The sequence below is a fragment of the Corylus avellana genome, chromosome ca1 (genome assembly GCF_901000735.1).
Source record: "Corylus avellana chromosome ca1, CavTom2PMs-1.0".
NCBI lineage: Eukaryota > Viridiplantae > Streptophyta > Magnoliopsida > Fagales > Betulaceae > Corylus > Corylus avellana.
In genome coordinates this window covers 17,219,464-17,230,940 of record NC_081541.1, presented here as the reverse complement: position 1 = coordinate 17,230,940, position 11,477 = coordinate 17,219,464, and the positions used below count along the sequence as shown (strand labels likewise).

Below are 11,477 nucleotides of genomic sequence, written 5' to 3'. Positions count from 1 at the left end.
TAGAAAAGTGCAATTTAGTATCAGGTGCATTTTCTAAAGAATTTTCTTTATATCTTTTCATCTTGTCTTTACGAGATTTCAAGGAACGAAACAATTCATTAGCTGTTAGCACACTTAAATCCTTAGATTCTTCTATGTCTGCCATTGCATGGTCGTACTTCTTAACCAAACTTCATAAAATATTTTCAACAACTTTCTGATTTGATAAATTTTCACTAAATTTTCTAATTTGATTCACATTGTCCTACATATTAGAGAAATAATCATGCATAGAATTATATTCTTTCATTAGCAAACTTTCAAAATTTCTACGAATAGTTTCAAGTTTTGATATCAATACCTTAGCGTTACTTTGATACCTTTTCTAAAGTGTATCCCAAGCATCCTTCAATTTTTTTGAAGCTGCAGTTTTGGGAAATATGGATTCATCCACAACTTGTTGAATGAAAAACAACTCCTTGGCATCTTTCTTCCAAAGATCCTTGAGAGTGTCTACTGAAATGCCAGTTTCTGAATAGAATTTTTCCAGCAAATCCCATAGCTCTTGGGAAATAAAGAGAATCTTCATCTTTATACTCCAAATTTCATACTGATGCAGGAGAAAATCGACAAAACTGTTGTTTTAATTAAGGATTTTTTTTTTTAATTTTAATTTTTAATAATGATTGTGTTTTTCCTTTTCCATTAGGATTATGCTTTCGATTTGCTATTAGGATTAGGTCTTCCTTTTACAATTATGATTCGTTTTCCTTTCCTTGTTAAATTAGGAGGTTCCTAGCCTATATAAAGGCATCAAGTCTTTGATTTTTCAATGCAATTTGAACTATCAATTAAATTTAAGTCTTTCATAATTATTTATATGTTTGCTTATTTAGGGCAATTGTGGGCTTTCTCTTCCCTCGATGTTATTTTCTCTCTTCTTAAATTCCTTTTTCAATCTTCAATTCTTAATTTGTCATGCTATCATACTTTTTCAGAACAATCATAGTTTTGCCCGACATTAGTTGGTATCAAAGCTTAGCGTCTTCTTGGGTTGAATTTTTTTCATCAGTTTTCATGACTAATGGTTGTGTACGTGGTTGACGTAGACAGGTTTCGAATGAGGAAGTCGCCTACCATGAATGCATTGTACGAGACGTGACGATTGAAGACTTGTAGATGCAGGTTGCAGAGTTAACCCTACAGTTAGCGGCGTAAAACTTGCAGATGTATTGCGATATTGACGGTCATGATTCATAATCCAATTTTGAAAACCCGTTTCACAAGCCTATGATCGTTCGAGAATAGCATATTCGGGATGAGCATCATGGAGACTTAGGCTTCAAAGTTGAGCTTCCAAAATTTTTTGGCACTCTCACATCCTTGACTACTGTTAGCAAGTCTCAAACCCATCTACTTAATCTATTTTATGTGGAGGAGGAAAATGAATTTATTGAGGAAAATTTTTCTGTAGATTGGGTCTCTCTGCCAATCTATGACATTTTTCTCTTCCTAAATTTTCTTTTCAATCTTCAATTCTTAGTTTCTGCTGCTATTATACGTTATCAGAACAATCTTAATTATGCCTGGCGTCAATTGGTATCAGAAATTTCTAAAACTAAAGTGCAATGGTTTTAGAAATTTATACATTTTTGATTGTCCAAAAAATAAAACATGAAGGTAGTTAGAGAGAATAAGAGGGGATTCCTCCACTAAGCTCCATGCACTCACTAAAACCACCCTGACTAGTGACATTTACTATATGCTTGCAAGAAAGACAACTCTATGATCACCTCGTCGTTATCTACAAAGCAAAGAAAGGGAAAAATCATTAATTAACTTGTAATTCTAATAATAAATCAAAATAGAATTGTCAACCATAAAACTTATATATGTTGTAAGATTTGAAAGAAAGAAAGTCCCATGATAAATTTGACGATTTTGTTACAACGTGACATCATCATGAAATCGTTTGCCTATATAACATCCTGAAAAAGGATTATGTGTGACAATTTTTCTCTATAGGTGCACAAGTAAAATACGGACTAAAATTCGTAACATTGAAACCCATCCAAAAACCTCTGGATGTAGTATGTGCACATGAACAAATAAAACACTAAATTCAACGCGAGGTAGCAAAGTAGAAGTGGATGCACAATTACCCACATTTTCAATACTCTCATATAATTAAGTCATTGAAATGGAGAATATCCATTTAGTGAATTTAGGAGGATAATATTGTCTTTTTCTTTTGGGGATTTAAATTTTTTGAACAAATTTGTTCCCTAAATGCACTAAATGGATACTTATTATTTCAAATGAAATGGAGAGGATCCTTTTGCATTTACATCAACACCTACATGCCCATGTGATGCATTAAAAAATATTTTAATTGCTCTTAAAACCTAATACCACAATAATATTGCAATAATGTACGTATCTTTTTCTCAAAAATAATTATAAATCCTACTTATTCTAAGAATGATGTGTTATCAAAATAAAAAGTCCCCAAGTTCATTTTAATAAGAGATTCTAGTGGCATTGTCTACGGAGCGAAGAGCATGGCAATTCAGGGACAATTTGAACCTTCTGCGGCCGAGGCTTTAGCCATGTTTCATGCTGTGAGCTTCAGCAATTAGATGGGGGTTGAGAGGCTTTTACTGGAAGGAGATGCCATGCATGTGGTGACAGCCGTGAACTCCAGAAATCCCCACATGTTGCGGTATGATCAGCTTATTGAGGACATAAAGTCACTTCTTAACTTTTTTCCTGATTGGGAATGTCATCACGTAACCCGTGAGTTCAACTCAGCGGCACATAGTTTGGTTAAAGAGGCCTGTAAACAAGTCATTGAGAGGTCTTGGAGGTTTGACGTTCCAGGATGTATTCGTGATATTGTTTGACAAGACAATCTGTTCTGTCTTTATCTTGATCAATGAAATATCATCAATCTTTTCTAAAAAAAAAAAATCCTAAGTTAATTAGATCCCAATAATAAAATATTATAACTTCACTTTAATCCTAGAATCAAAATATCTCCATTAATTTTTAAGATGGCGGTGTTACATGGAAGAGGCTACAAACTGCGAGACTGTCGGTGTGCGCTGTTTGGTTAAAGTGGGACGTGCAACACCGAGTTAATAGGTTGCAGGCGGTAAGAAACTTCCCAATATTTGAATTTCCCACCCCACCCCACCTCCCCTTTTTCTTTCAAACACAACTACAGTTACAGTAGTACACAGACCAAAGACCAAGTGGGTCTTTGAACCCCCAAAACACGTACGCCCACGACATTCACGAGTCATCTGATCTGAGTGGTGTTTTCAAAACAATTAGTTAAAATTTACGGCGCGCCGTTGTACACATGCATTCATACGCGGTAGTACTCCCCTTTACCGACCAAGACCGAAGTCTTTCAACTTCCATGTGTTCAACAATTAAAAATCCCACAAGAATCTTAATTCAGTCCCAGAAAGACTTTTACACAACTCTTTCTAGCTTGCACTATAAATACCTTCCAGTTCTTCATACTTTCTCATCCACACATCGATCCCACAATTAAGCACCGCTCTTCTATTTTTTTAGCAGAAATCAGTTAAGTTCGAAGATGAATTTCAGAAAGACGAGCAGCCTTTTGATCATCTTTGTCATCTCTGTGGCCATCTTGAGCCATGCCTGCAGGGTTGAAGCAGCCAGAGTGTTAGCCAACGATGATCACCTGGAGACATATTCCTCTATCTATGAGAGGCTCAAGCTGAAGTTGAACGTGGCGTCTCCGCATGAGAAGGGGCACTCCGGACCTAGCTCTGGAGGAGTCGGTCACTAGTTTACTCAAATTCTGAAAGCAACCTCTTACTCTTATATATACAAATTAATTCACGTACCGACGGTACCGTTACACCCAAGAAAACAAGAATATACTCGTTTCTTTTTCCTCTTTTTTTCTTTTTTTTGGTTGTTCTTGATATACTGTAGCTCTTGCTACATTGAATTATACTCAAATAATGTAAATGGAAAATAAATTTCATTTATCAATTTAATTGATATGCCATTATTTGTTTCTAATTCTGATCGACTTCTGTTTAATTTACCCTTCCATTAATGTTGTATTCATGCATGCATGCTTGGACAAGTGCAAGTTAAATTTGAATTTTGCTTAACATAATTGTTATGTTCTTTTGCTTTGGTGTTAAACAAATTAATTCTAAAAATTTAAAATAATAAAAAATAATTATTTAATTAATATTCTAACAATAATGCAATAAATTTGATAGCCTACGGCGCTCAATCATAATAAAACATGACAAAGTATGCCTTCTCAAAGGTACGAATATGATAGTCACACGAATGACCCTAATATATATATATATATATATATATATTTTTTAATATATTTAAATTAAAAAGCTAAAAAAAAAAACAAAAAAAAAAACAAGGGGTATAATGAAAGCCATTCAAAATATGGAAAGGAAGAAGCAAGTATTTTCTTGGAACATGTAGATGTAGGGTGAGTATTTAAGAATCCCAACTCCATTATAAGTACCAGTTTGCTTCCTTAAACAAATACTATATGATATCAGTTTTTTAATTAAGAGAAATGCTAGAGCATCTATCCATGTCATTTTCTCATCATTCTCCGTACTTATTTAAAATAAAAAAATAAAAAATAAACCATTAAATTTGTAGAATTCATTTAAGTTAAGGTGAATCCAATGGTTGATTTTAACTGTTAGTACACTTATCGTTGACCTTGCCAGTAGACTCACTAGTGGAAGCAATAATTGTGATCGAGAAGTTATGTTCTTAATGCACAAACAATCAACACACGTTGACAAAAAAAGAAACCGATATCAAAAGCTGTACGTTTATTCCAGTATAGATCAACCAAATTTATAATGAAACTCTAAAGCTACAAAAGAGGTAAAAATGTTCTAAGAATGGAAACAAAGCAAAGAAGAGAAAATATAATAACTATGGAAATACTTCGTCAAAGGAAATCTGAAGATGAGAATTTTCTAAATGGGAAATTAGGAGAATTAAAGAAAGATATTGCTTGCAATAGGTATACAAATTAAAGATTTGCGTAGCGAAAAATACAAATTCTCATGCCCAATAACATCTTTATAAAGAACACGTGAAGAATAATTATTATTTAAAATTAAATCTCAAGAACAAAGAACACTTACTTGGATATCAAGGGCCACACCTGGCTTTGGGCAAAAAAATTTTGCTTTTTCTTTCACCTAGAAGACGTCCTTCATTCTCCAAGAACACGACAGATTTCATGGATAATGAGATCTCTAGATCTTCTCACTAATGACTGATTAACTAAGAGAGTGTGTACTCTTACTTGGTTCTTCAAATTTTAAATTTTTGTTCTTTGTGAGTTAACACAACTATTAATTCTATGAAAAGTTAATTACATAGGAAACTTGATGAGTAAATTAATGATTTGAGAGCTTGGAGCATTTAACCATGGGCGGAGGGAGGGGGATTGATTTGCCCCTTCTCACCTCCCAAAAATTTCCCTAATCCCCTATGGATTTTTTTTTTTTTGAATATTCTTATTGTCCACCCTCAAAAAGTCATTGAGGGGCAAATATTTTCCAAGATGACCAAGATTCACGGCTGAAGCCAAAGATCTGTCACTGTTTTAGGGGTTTTGGTAAATTAGATCAAAGTTGTAACCGCTCTTCAGTCAAACGTTGACAAAACAAAACCAAAGGTGGAAGACGAACTGTTTTAATTTTTACCAAACGCACCGTTTAAGGCTTTGGTTATTCTTAACGCACCGTTTCACTTATTGTTGGATGTTGGTTTATTTTTAAAGCGGCACTGACGTTTGTTATTATGACGGTGAGAGGCCAAATGGCCAGTTGACGACATTGAGGCCTTTCTTAAAAAAAAAAAAAAAAAAAAAAAAAAAATAAAATAAAATTGAGCTACAACCCCAACTTTAAACAATTGGAGGCTTTTTATTATTATTATTTTAAAGGAAGTGCCGATTTTAAAGGTATATATTTAGGATTTTAAAACACTTAAACATTAATTTGGATATTGGCATTAATGGAAACAGTTCAACAATTTGCACTTGCTATTTTGCAATTGTCCATTGTCATTATTCGAAACCCTTCAATAATTCAACTAATGTGTATTCATCATTAGTTTATTTATTGGTGACATTGTCATTAATTCTGTTGGTTGCGATAAGTATTATTGAAAGAGCTTTTTCAATAATAAATATTATTAAAAGTCGTTTATGTAACCGAATGGCAGATTAGTGGATGAATGATTGTCTGGTTACGTATATTGAAAATGATATATTCAAGACTATCAGCAATAAAAAAATTATGCAATAACTTCAAAGTATGAAGACTCATAGATGACAATTGAATAAAGTAGAGCACTAGGTATGACAAAAATAAAAAAAAATTATATGTTACGTTTAAACAATAATTAAATTTTGTTAGTTATATTTTAAATATTTTTATTCAATTTTAGTTTTTTTTTTCATTCATTAAAAAAAAAAAATTCTTGACCCCTCAGAATCAAAATTTTGGCTCCGCCACTGCATGTAGTGCCCCGAAAATTTAATTAATTGGTAATTAAATTATTAAGCGCCTCCTAGACTTATCCACAAAACTGGTAAGTCTACAGGGATCTATTTTCCTCAATCACAGTAATTAAGCAGGGGACGTCTGAATTTATTTCTATCTATAAGCATTTATCATTATAATCAAAGCATTACTAAAATCTCAATGTAAGCTGAGTCATAAATTTATACATGATACTACAAAGAATATCTGGACCCTCCTATAATATACAAATACATCTCAAAATGCTAGATATCACAAATAACCTTTGAAGCTATACAATAAGTCTTCAAGTCATAACCCGATCAATACCTTTACATCAAACGGCCGCATCTGTCTTAGGTCCAGTCTACTCAACCCTAGCTAAACCCTCTATAAAACGATGTCATGCTCCCTTGGTATAGAAATGTAAGGGGTAAGTCCGACGTCTTAGTAAGCAGGCAATCTCGTGCTAGTGTGTGACAGTGAACAATTACGTGTATGGGACTATGGACAAGTCCTCGAATACTCTTTATGGGGCTTCACTAAAAAAACCCGAAAAATCACCCGATGTGGTACATTTAACACATCTAACGACGCCAAAGTCTATCTATCATCTACAGCTAGGATTTGCCTCCTTGGCCTCCAAGCCCCATACGTCCAAATGGTATCTGTGGTTGATGTGGCCTGTGACATTATTATGGTCTTTGTTTCTAACTTGGAGCTATGGCCGTACATTTGTTCTAGAGAACATCACTTTCCAAAAGCTCAAATGGCAGTCTTGGGTAGTACCAAGATACAATATACAAGTAAGAAACATTCATTTATATGACTATTGCGATTTGGCTTGTGTTTTGTTTTAGTTCGTGTTTGATTTGTTGGGATCGGAACACATTCATTTGTTATGTTTCAAGACACGCATTTTAATTTCAATGAGTTCAGTTCCAACTAAAATTGAGCCCGAGTGAAACCTGATTATTGCTAGTGATCACATTCAATTTGATTCAGCTAGTTGGTTTTTGTTTTTTAGTCTAACTTCTTCCTTTGTTTTTGTTTTTTAAAATCTTCAATACATGTTACAATGGCGAAAGGAATCCCTCAACGACTTGATTGAAGAAGCTAGACTAAATGCTGAAGTGAGAGGAGTTAAGGTGTTAAGTCTAGGTCTTCTAAATCAGGCAAGTAAATCTAGCTTTCTAATATTATAATGATAAAAACAGAAACTACACTAATCTTAGCCAAAAGTCTTTTTTTTTTATTTTTTTATTTTTTATCCCTATGAGCTCCTCCAATTGGAAATATTGAGAAAATAAATTAACAAAAAGAAAAGTACATAGATATTCATTCTTTATCATAGTATTTTATCTGACATTTATTTATGTAAATTTTTGCAGGGGGGAATTTAATAAATGTTGAGAATAAGGTTGTATATTGAATCACAAAATATAATGTACAGAAGAGGCCTATATATAGACGAATAATACAGACCTAGTAGAATAAGGAAAGGTAAACCTAGTAACCCTAGAATACCAAAGAAAGTAAATAATAATAACATAATATTATCTAACAGCCCCCCACAAGCTCAAGGTGGAGTGCGAGAGACCAACTTGAGGTTGGACACAAGATCACGAAAATGTCCTGGAGGATGTGACTTTGTAAAGATGTCTGCAAGCTGATCACGAGACGTGACAGAATGAAGTTGTAGTGAGCCCTGAAGAAGATGATGACGAACAAAATGACAATCAATCTCAATATGTTTTGTCCGTTCATGAAAAACATCATTATGAGCAATCTGAATAGCACTCTTATTATCACAGTATACAGGAGTAGCAGAAGAAAGAGAGACACCCATATCTTGTAACAACCATCGCAACCAAAGAAGCTCCGCGGTAGTGTCAGCTAGAGCACGATATTCTGCCTCTGTGCTAGATCGAGCAACAACAGTCTGTTTCTTACTTCGCCAAGAAATAAGCGAGGTGCCAAGTAGAAAACAATAACCAGTGGTAGAGCGACGATCTGTTGGATCACCCGCCCAATCAGCATCAGTATAAGCATGCAGCTGTATAGGAGACTGAGAGGAGAAATAAAGCCCATGAAATAATGTCCCCTTCAGATACCGAAGAATGCGTAGAACAGCTGAGAAATGAGTGGAGCGAGGAGCAGCCATAAATTGACTCACCTGATGGACAGTATACGAGATATCAGGTCGAGTGACAGTAAGGTAGACAAGACTGCCAACTAAGTGCCGATATAAGGTAAAATCATGAAGAGGCTCGCCATCATGAGGAGTGAGACGAGTATTAAGCTCAGTCGGTGTGTCGACAATCTTACTGTCTGTAAGATTGGCCCGAGAAAGTAGATCAGATATATACTTGGCCTGTGTTAAATAATAACCATCTGAAGAAGATGAGATCTCAAGACCAAGAAAATAGCTGAGAGGGCCAAGATCTTTCATCTCAAAGTGTTGACTAAGAAACAGTTTAAGTTCCTGAATACCGGTCATATCATCGCCAGTGATAATCATGTCATCAACATATAGTAGAAGAAGTATGGTACCCCGGTCTGTGCGTCAAATAAACAGGGCTGAATCATAAGAACTGATAGAGTAGCCAAGGCGAGAGATAGTGGCACTAAACTTAGCAAACCATGCTCGAGGTGCTTGCTTAAGCCCATATAGTGCTCGACGAAGACGACAAACCTTGTTTGTAGGATGAGATAACCCAGGAGGTGGCTGCATATAAACTTCTTCACTTAAATCACCATTAAGGAAGGCATTTTTGACATCCATTTGACAAAGTAACCAATGCCGAGAGGCTGCAACAGCCAACAGAGCACGCACAGAAGAGAGGCGAGCAACTGGAGCAAAAGTCTCCTCATAATCCACACCATATTCCTGAGTAAAACCTCTGGCCACAAGTCGAGCCTTGTACCTGTCAACAGTACCATCGGAACAAGTCTTGATTTTGTAAACCCACTTACACCCGACCGCAGATTTTCCAAGAGGTAAGTCAACCAGATCCCATGTATTGTTCTTGTGTAAAGCATCAAGTTCCTCTTTCATTGCAGCCTGCCAAAAAGGGTTAGTGGAGGCCTCACGAAAAGAGTGAGGCTCGTGCAAAGTAGTTAAGGCATGAAAGCAATGAAAATCCTGTAAATGGGAAGGAAGAGATCTTACTCGGGTGGATCGACGAATGTCAGGTGATGGAGTGCAGACTGGATCCTCAGATGGAACAGAACCTGGGGAGGCAGTCGAAGAACTTGGGGACGCAGGCAAAGAACTTGGGGACGCAGGCGAAGCAGCGTCGAGGGTATCAGATGACTGCAGTTCTAGTGAGAGAGACTCAGGCAAGACATTGGTAGTGGGAGTAGGAGAAAGAGAAAACTCAAAAAGGGTAGTAAAGGGAGGGGATGATGGCATGCTGAATTTGCCGACGTCGTGGAATAGTCGATGCTCCCAAAAAACTACATGACGGGAGATGCGAAGACGACGAGACACAGGATCATAACACCGGTAGCCCTTGTGTTCCACTCCATATCCAAGAAAACAACACAACCGAGAACGAGGCTCAAGTTTGGTGCGCTCATGAGGCTGGAGTAAAACAAAACAGGCAGAATCAAAGACACGGAGATGATGATATGAAGGGATAGAGCCAAACAACCGCTCATGAGGAGTGCAATTATCAAGGATAGGGGTAGGCAACCTATTGATTGTGTAGACAGCCGTGAGAGTGGCTTCACCCCAAAACGGGGTAGGAACAGATGTGGAAATGAGAAGAGCACGGACAGTGTCTAAAATGTGCCTAAGTTTACGTTCAGCTCGACCATTTTGTTGTGAGGTGCCTGGACACGACAAGTGAGAAACAGTGCCATAATGTTTTAGAATGGCTTGAAAATCATGTTGAGTATATTCTAAAGCATTATCAGAACGAAAAGCCTTAATGGGTTTTGAAAATTGGGTTTCAACCATTTTGGCAAAAGTACGATAAATATCCAATAATTCAGAACGAGATTTCATTAAAAACACCCAAGTGTAACGAGAGAAATCATCAACAAAAATAACAAAATAACGTGAGCCACTCATACTAGCAACAAGAGAAGGTCCCCAAACATCAGAATGAATTAAATCAAAAGAAGCAGTAGCATGAGAGTCACTATTATTAAATGGCAAAGCCGGTTGTTTACCAAGTTGACATGAACTACAATCAAAAGAATTATTGGAAACTGAACCTAACAAACCCTTGGAAGCTAAAAATTGAACGCGAGAGGCAGATGCATGACCAAGACGCGAATGCCAAAGTGCAAGAGATGGTGATGATGAAGAGGCTGCAGCAGAGATGCCTGTGGCGGGGAGATGTAAGGATGATAGTTCGAACATACGCCCAATTCTACGCCCGGTCCCAATGGTCTGATTCGTACGAGGATCCTGTACATGCACACCAGAAAAGTCAAAAACAAGTCTATATCCAAGTTCACACAGTTGGCCAACAGAAAGAAGATTGAAGGATAATCCAGGCACATGAAAAACTTCAGGAACAGAAAGGGAAGGTGTATTGATAGTGCCTATATTTTTAACAGTCATAATGGAGCCATCAGCTGTGCGAATGAATGAAGAATGAGGGGAAGGTACAGATGTGGTAGAGGAAGTAGGGTGAGGTGTCATGTGATTGCAACAAGCAGAGTCAAAGAGCCAAGAGGAAGAGGTACCTGGCAAAACTGAGAGGACAGAGGAAGATGCATTACCAGAACGAGATAGGACGACCTGGTTGACTATTGTATCGAAGTCAGCTGCAGATAAGGTGACACTGGATCCTGATGCGTGGCCAGAGGGGGCAACTGAAGAGGGAGCAGCTGGAGATGAAGCAGCTGGAGATGAACCACTCTCAGTATGAGCAACTGCTGCTGTGGGTGCATTAGATCTTCCCTTAC

General features: G+C 36.6%; 1 pseudogene; it reads left to right on the top strand.

The window, feature by feature from the left end:
* The first annotated feature begins 2,618 nt into the window (after nucleotides 1-2,618).
* Nucleotides 2,619-11,477, top strand: part of LOC132163633 (very-long-chain aldehyde decarbonylase CER1-like) — an 18,918-nt pseudogene continuing 10,059 nt past the window's right edge.